The sequence below is a fragment of the Lactuca sativa genome, chromosome 8 (genome assembly GCF_002870075.4).
Source record: "Lactuca sativa cultivar Salinas chromosome 8, Lsat_Salinas_v11, whole genome shotgun sequence".
Classification (NCBI taxonomy): Eukaryota; Viridiplantae; Streptophyta; class Magnoliopsida; order Asterales; family Asteraceae; genus Lactuca; species Lactuca sativa.
In genome coordinates this window covers 112,468,344-112,476,080 of record NC_056630.2, presented here as the reverse complement: position 1 = coordinate 112,476,080, position 7,737 = coordinate 112,468,344, and positions in this window count along the sequence as shown.

The window sequence follows — 7,737 nt, the reverse complement described above, 5'->3', positions numbered from 1 at the left end:
GTTTTAGATTTAACTAGATTATGTATTTCGAGTTTGTTAGATGCCATTTTATGCATCATATAGAGTAGTTTTCATTAGCATTTATGATCATATTTCGTACATTTGCATTTCATTTATTTAAATAATGTTCAACTCATGTATTTCGTTAGAATTCCCGTACTGCTCATGTTTTATGTTGATTTCAGATAGTTCGAGTGGAGCAGTGCTTTGGGAGCAGTTGGATGCATGTTTGGAGCTTAAAAAGGAGCTTGGAACTTTTGGAGTATGTTGAGGAATGTTTGGTAGATGCTTTTGTCAAGAAACATTCAATTGAATTGATCACACGAAGATAGAATATACAATATCAAAGTTAAAGGATGTTGTTGGCAGCTTTGACTCCCTGTCAGTATTTTGACCATATCTCGAGAAACGTAACTCCGATTGATGCGATTCAAAAGGATCTGAAAAGTAGACGAAATTTCGGACGTCATAGGCACAACCTGCGATCGCAGTTTGTCTCCTTGCGATCGCAAGTGACCTTTTGCGATCGCAAGTTTGGTCACAGGTTGCCTTCGAGGTTCTTTTGTGCCCAAAATTCATCCGGAAGTGAAAACTCAAAACCTGCGATCGCAGGTTGTCTCCTTGCGATCGCAGGTTGGCCAAAAAGTGTCAAAATAGCATCCTACTTTATAAAAAAGACCCTGATAGCCTTCGAGTAACCTAAGTTGGCGATTCCAGAGGTATCAGACGACGAAAATACGATTTTGGAGGTGTTTCTTCTCTAATTTCATTAATTTCTGAAGATCTGAAGACTGTGGATCATCTCCTTCAAGTAGATTAGTAAGATTAGTTGTTTGATGTCTCTTTTTATCTGTTTTGATCATATTTTAGCCGTGTTTAGCTAAACCCTAGTTTTCAATTCTGCAAAGACAAGTACTTTTCATGTGATTGATCGTTAGATTTGGTTTTTGATTTTTGTTTCTATCTAGATTCTTCAGTTTTGTTCTTAATGAATGTTTGATTTTGATTCTTGTTAGTTTGATCACGTAGCTAGGGTTTTATCATTCCAGTTAATCAGTTAATAGAATATGTAATTGTTCTTGTAAATTGGTAAAAGTAGAAGTATTAGATTGGTTTCGGTTTGGGATTTAACTTTGGTATAAACTGTAAAAATCATATCTTTACGCTTCCGAGCCTGTGAGAAGTACTGGATATTGCTGGGAATTTTACATAGATTATAATGCAACTTTTCTGATTTAATTAAGAGCTTATTTAATTGAATAGTAAAAAGTTAGGGTTAATTAAAGAGCATGTTTTGGTTAACTAAATAAGGTAGAGTGGAATTACTAGACCTTGTTAGTTTTTCTCAGTACCAGCTTAGATAGAACGCATCTCAAATAACCAAGTCAATGTTGATTGCATGATTAGGAAAGTCGCAGCAGAGCTGAAATCGTTTTTATTATTGATTTTAGTTTAATTTAATATCACTGCAATTCTAGTTTTTAGTATAATTCAAAACACCCTTTCTATATTATCTGTTTCTTGACTAGATTGTGTCTGATGCAAAAAGGCATTGACCATTAGGCTGTGTCCCTAAGGATTCGACCCTGCTTCCCTGTGCTATATTTTTAGTGCAACCAGCAGTGATGATTTATTTGCTTAATACGTGCGCGACAGCGTATTAACAGAGTTCATATTCCTTTATGGATTAATGTCTTGTTAAAAAAATTATAATCATTCAAGAATAAAAACATATTATGTCAAGAATATGTATTTAGAAAAATGACTTTACTAGAATATGTGGTTTTTGCAAAACAAGAATAATAATATTAATAATTTCTAAAAATCTTGATTTGATTATTTTATTGCCTAAAATAAGGATACACAAAATGTCCATCCTACCCCTCTTACGGATTTGAAATTTGAATTCTAACAAAAGTTTAATAATAAATGTAATCATATTCTATCTAGATTATTATTATATAATTTATTGATCCAATAGTTATGATTAGTTATACTGTTATACAATAGGTGTTAGTTATATATATATATATATATATATATATATATATATATATATATATATATATATATATATAATTGTTAAAAGAAAAATAAATAAGAAAGAAATGATAATTTGGTATTTTTATATGAATCAATGACTTACAATGCAATATTCACAAACCATGAGTATGTAATACCAAATTTTAAATTTAAAGATTAAAACGGAGAATTCAACCAAACCAAGAAACTATTTCTATAATTTACTCATGCCTTTATAATCTATTGTAATATAAATCAAAGTTTTGTGTTAATTTTTAATAATCTTATTTGTGGTTGCTTCATGAAGTTCTTATTATTTGATAAATAGACATCAATACCTTTTTAACCTATGTGTACTTTAATTCCGTTCCATGTCTCCAAACAATTAATTAAAATGTTTTAATAATATCGTGCACTTAAAAATATGAAAATTGTTTTGAAAATCATTTTAATAAGGTTGTTTCAAATAGCTCAATCGAGCGATCGAATAGTAATACACGTTGATTAGGAAAGAGAAATAAACGTTGTCTTATAAGGAGTGTAGATTCAAATCCTAATATAATGCATTTTAAAGTTGTGAGGGTAACAAATAGCATAAGAAATTTGTTATTAATAATACATGAGAGAGTAATTTCAAGATGGGTGACTCCTAGGAAGTTTTCATGTCGGGTTGTCCAAAACTGTCATTATTGTAGTACGTATTATAGGGGATGTTACACATGATATTAGAGTTAGGGTGTGAGTTGATGTTTTCGAACATGAGGATACCCATAGCTGATCTCATAAGGATGTGAATATGAAGCAAGCATTCCTCATAAGGGCATGAATACCTTCTTTCTCACAATACATTTTAAAGTTTTAAAGACTACATATTCCATGCGAACTCTATAGTTAAGGAGGCACGATCGTGGTAATCAAGCATTGCTTCAAAAGTGGAGGTGACGTTTCTTTAAACACAATAATTCTTTATGTGTTAAAGTAATTAACTATATCCATGATAATACCAAATGTTTTAGTTGGCATGGCGAAAACACGAAGATGATTGGTGTTTGTTTGAAAATTATAGGGACGGTTAATGACTTATACGATAAAAGAATTATTACCCATTACAATCTTCAAATGTAGAGCATGTGATGGTTCTTTAACTTCTCATTGGGAAATAAATGTTTAGAATTAGTTAGATTACTTGGATAGAGGGGCGTAGCCATAGATGTGTAAGAGCGGACTTTGGTTCATCCACACAAATATGAGATTACATATATGATATGTAAAATATATATTTTCGTTAATATAAAGAGTTATAGTTATAATATGACTTATTTCATTCAAAACTTCAAATTTAGTAGAAAGTAATAAATAATTGTGTCGATTAGACTCAATTTTAGATTATTTTAATGATGTAAGAAAACATTTTGTGCAACTTAAATGAACAATTTAGTTTATAATACATATATAGTTACATCATGTTATAATTTTAAGAAATTTATGACTCATTAATATTTTATAAATTATTTGATTTATTCTAAACATTTTAAGAAATTTATGACTCGTTAATATTTTATAAATTATTTGATTTATTTTAAAAATCTTTGCTACGTCAGTGTTTGGTTTTAAAAAAAAAGTTAGTGTGGATCTTATGTAATTTTTTTGTTCATCCAACTTGCTAGTTTCCTATATATATTTTCAAACGTTGAAAAAAAAAACTAGTAACCAGTAAATATTATCTTAAACAATAAAAACTTTTGAAAATCCGTTACATTTTTGTAAGATAAAACAAAGTTAGTTGCAAAAAATAAAAATCTGCCCAAAAGGCATTATTTTATATGCAATCATTCCTTAAAACAACCGAACCCTAATTTCCTTTAAAACTGTTCTAAAACTTAAATAAATACCCCAAATGTCATTGATAAAGTATATTGTTTAATACCTTTTTAATAGAACCGATCTATTTTTTTATGATATAAACAAAGACTTTAAAAGAACAGTATACTACTATACCGGCTATATGCTTATCCGAAACAAAAAAAATTGTAAAACCAATCTATTTTATATGATGATATAAATAAAAACTTTGGGTCACTCAAGGCCAATACCCAATCAGTACTCAGTAGTTTACCATAGTTACCCTCAAAAGGCTCAAACTCATAGCCATAGTCATTCTCTTCATGGACAGTCTCTTAAAATCCAAACCCAACATCGACCATTTATCAAGAAAACCACTCGACACCCGCTAATCGACATGCTTGAATTTGATAAATTTTCCACCAGTTTAATGATAGTCATACTATTGCATATCGTATGTAATTAGTAATTGAGCACGCGCTTTTTCGTGGATTTTTATGTGTTTTTGTTATGTATTAGAAGTAGGGGTGTTCGTTTGGATGGATCGGTTTGATCCGATCCAATCAAATGAATCCAAATTGATTTTGGTTTTCAAAACATGGATCCGAATAGTCCAAAGTAAATTCAAATCCGATCCGATCCGATCCAATTACAATTCGGTTGGATCGGTTTTTATAATTCGGTTTACAAAAACTGAAACATTTTAAAACAACATATAATTATAATATTACCCAATTTTACACAAGAAGCGAAAAAAATTATTTAGTTGTGATTTAAAATTTATAAACAACTACTAAGCAGATATATTATAGTTAAATATTTTATAGATAAAAAACTTTTGAGAAATAATACATATTGATGTTTTTTTATCGGGTGAAATGTTTTGAACTTATTTGAAAAAAATAAATTACAAAATTAATAGATAACTATAGATATATATTATAAATAAATAAATAATAAATGTTTATTCAGTTTTTTTGGACTATTCGGTTCTTATTTTATAAACCAAAACCAATCCAAAATAATAAGTCGGTTTTGTTGTAAACCAATACAAAAATTCGAATATCCGAACCAAATAGTCCAATTGGACAATTCGGTTTTATCCAAATAGTGAATAGCCCTAATTAGAAGTGACAATTGATTAAACTAGTGACATTTTACAAAGTTCAAGTTGAAGGTGTCAAAGTAGCATTTAAAAAAAAACAGAGAGACGGAAAATGCATTTTACAAAGTAGAGCATTAAAAGTCATATTGCATATTACTACAGGGACGGGGGACAAACAGGAAAGTCTAGAAAACGAAAGGGTAAGAATGATATTTAACATAGTTGAAGATGGAGAGGGTGTTGAGAGAAAAACTTGAGACACACTTGAACAAATCGTTAGAACAAGTATAGTTGCGAAATTAGTTAATCTCAAAGGATCTAAGAGCTCAACAATAATAAGTTAATGAGTTAGATAGTTAGATAGTTAGTTGCGGAAATGTAAAGAGACATAAATGACAGCAGGTGATATATCAAGTAAACACATAAGTTGATTCATAACATGGAATGCATTCAAACCAAGTCAGTGAGTGAGATCAATCTTAGTGATAAAGTCACGAATGACTTGCTCCGAAGAGAAGTATTTATCAGTTATGTTCGAGAGGATTTAGAGAGTAAGAAAGGTATGGGATGCGTAAGAAATACTTGAAGATAATTCAGATATATAGATGAGTGAAGAGAGATATGTATTGATTGATAAAGAGTGAGCTCTATTTATAGAGACTCAAGAAATACAATTGCTTCACTTTCTAAGAGTAGCCATGCAAGGCATACTGGACAGAAGAGAGTATTACAGAAAGATAGATAAAAATAAACTAAGTAAAGAAAGAAGATTGTGGTTGCCTAGATGACTTCGGATGTGGCTGCTGATGGAAGCTTGACTGCAGATGCTTGTTGGCTGCGGTAGGCTAAATTAAGAGGGTCACTTAATGTATCAACAATTTTCCCTAAGTGACCTCTAATTTTCTTCACTTATCAAGTTTAAGAAACTTGATCAGAATCCACCAAAACTTCCTTATATTTTCCAACCAAGTGATCCTCCTTAAAATCTCGAACATGACTTCGGCAGTTGTATGTTTCGATTTTTCTACTGCGTTTTGACAGATTTCAAGTTGCTTCTTTGTGAGTCGGTTCATGGTAGCCATGTAAATGAAGTACTTGACTTGATCAGTTTTCCTTTTGAAGATGACTCCAAGTTCAGGGAAGTTTGTTGCACCAAGGGATCTTTCTTGATAGCCTTCGGTTGGCATCGGTGCAAGATCTAAAAGTGGGAGATCAAACTTCTTGGCAATGGTTGGGTGGATATCCGCATCGATCTTTGCGAAGTCGTAGACAGTTTCCTTCAGATAAGTACTTGCCCTTTCAAGTGCTATCTTCATCTTCAGATGCTTTTCACACTTGTTCTGGAACACCTTTGCTATAAGGAAAACTTCTTCTGGGTTCATATAGGGGAAGTCAGCTTAGGTGTGGACATAGTCCTGATTCCTTCTAATGAGTGTGTTTTGCACGAAGTCAGCCTTCATGAATTTGCGTGGCTTGAAGTTTTTAACTGTTGATGGTCTATCGTTAGACCAAATCTTCTCAATGGGAGATGCATGCTTTGCATAGAATCGGTTAAGTCTCTTGAATTCCATTGGCCGTCTTTTGTGATCAGGAAGGTTACAGTCAAACTGCTCAAATACTGTGAAGTATTTAGCATTTGGAGATATAGGAACATCCCAGTAGCCATCTGAAGGGGGTTCTGCATAAGTGAGGTATGGTTTGTAGTCGTCATCCAATAGTCTACGGTGGGGACTGATCCAAGAGTTTATCAAGGATTCATCCATCACAGTGTCGAAACCACATTCTCTCCATATAAGTTCTGCAAGTTTAGCTGCTTTCCAGTCAGCTTTCTACTGTTTAGTGACAGGGGAGTCATTTGAGCTTGGAGAAGACATGTGATCCACCAGATATTTAAAGTGTGGGGGAGTTTCAGGTCGTTTAGGGGAAGGAACGATTTTCTGTTGTGGTGGAGGAGATTGATGTTGCGGTGAGGGTTGCGGTGAAAGGATTTTCTGAGAAGCACTGTTGGATTGATGATCTTCTTCATAGTGTTCTTCTTCTCGATGGTCTTCTTCACTTCCACCTCTTGAGGAGTTCAGACCCGGAGTCTCCTAAAGCCATTGTTTGAGGCCATCGAATTTAGCACACACCTCCTAGAAATAGGCTATGAGAACATCAGCCAGTTCCTAATTGTCAGGAATGGTGGTGTTAAAGAGTAGCCGATGAATCTCCTTTGTTAGTTGGAAGATTTCAGGACCATGGAAGTTTGTGGATAATGAACGTTGGAGTCTGTTGATGGTTGCATGGAGGACTGCAATAGTGGACTCATAAGCAGTGTGAGTCTCAGCTATCAATTTCTGAGAGAGAGTAGATTGGTCCACAATGGTAGTTTGTAGGTTGTCTTTGATTGCGGATACCTCCGATATGAGGCGCTCCGCAGCAACCATGAATTCATTTTGGTATGCTTGACGATTTTTATCAAGGTACTAAATTCCCATTTCTACCTTGAGAGAAATTCTCTCAGCAGCCAGTCGTTCCCTTGTCTCCAGCCTTTTAATCCTTTCGATCAAGGACTGCGCTATAGGATGGTCTTCGGATTGCGGTTGAGTAGACTTGACTGCGGCCAGTATTTGGTCAACTTTGGATAGAAGACTGAGGAATTCTTTTCTTGAAACGTCCATTTTTTCTTCTTCTTTTTCTCCTTGGGCATAGAGGTTGAGTGTTGAGAACCACTCGATTCCTCTTCTTCAATGAACATTATGAGGTCATCATCCGAAGGACTGGCCTGA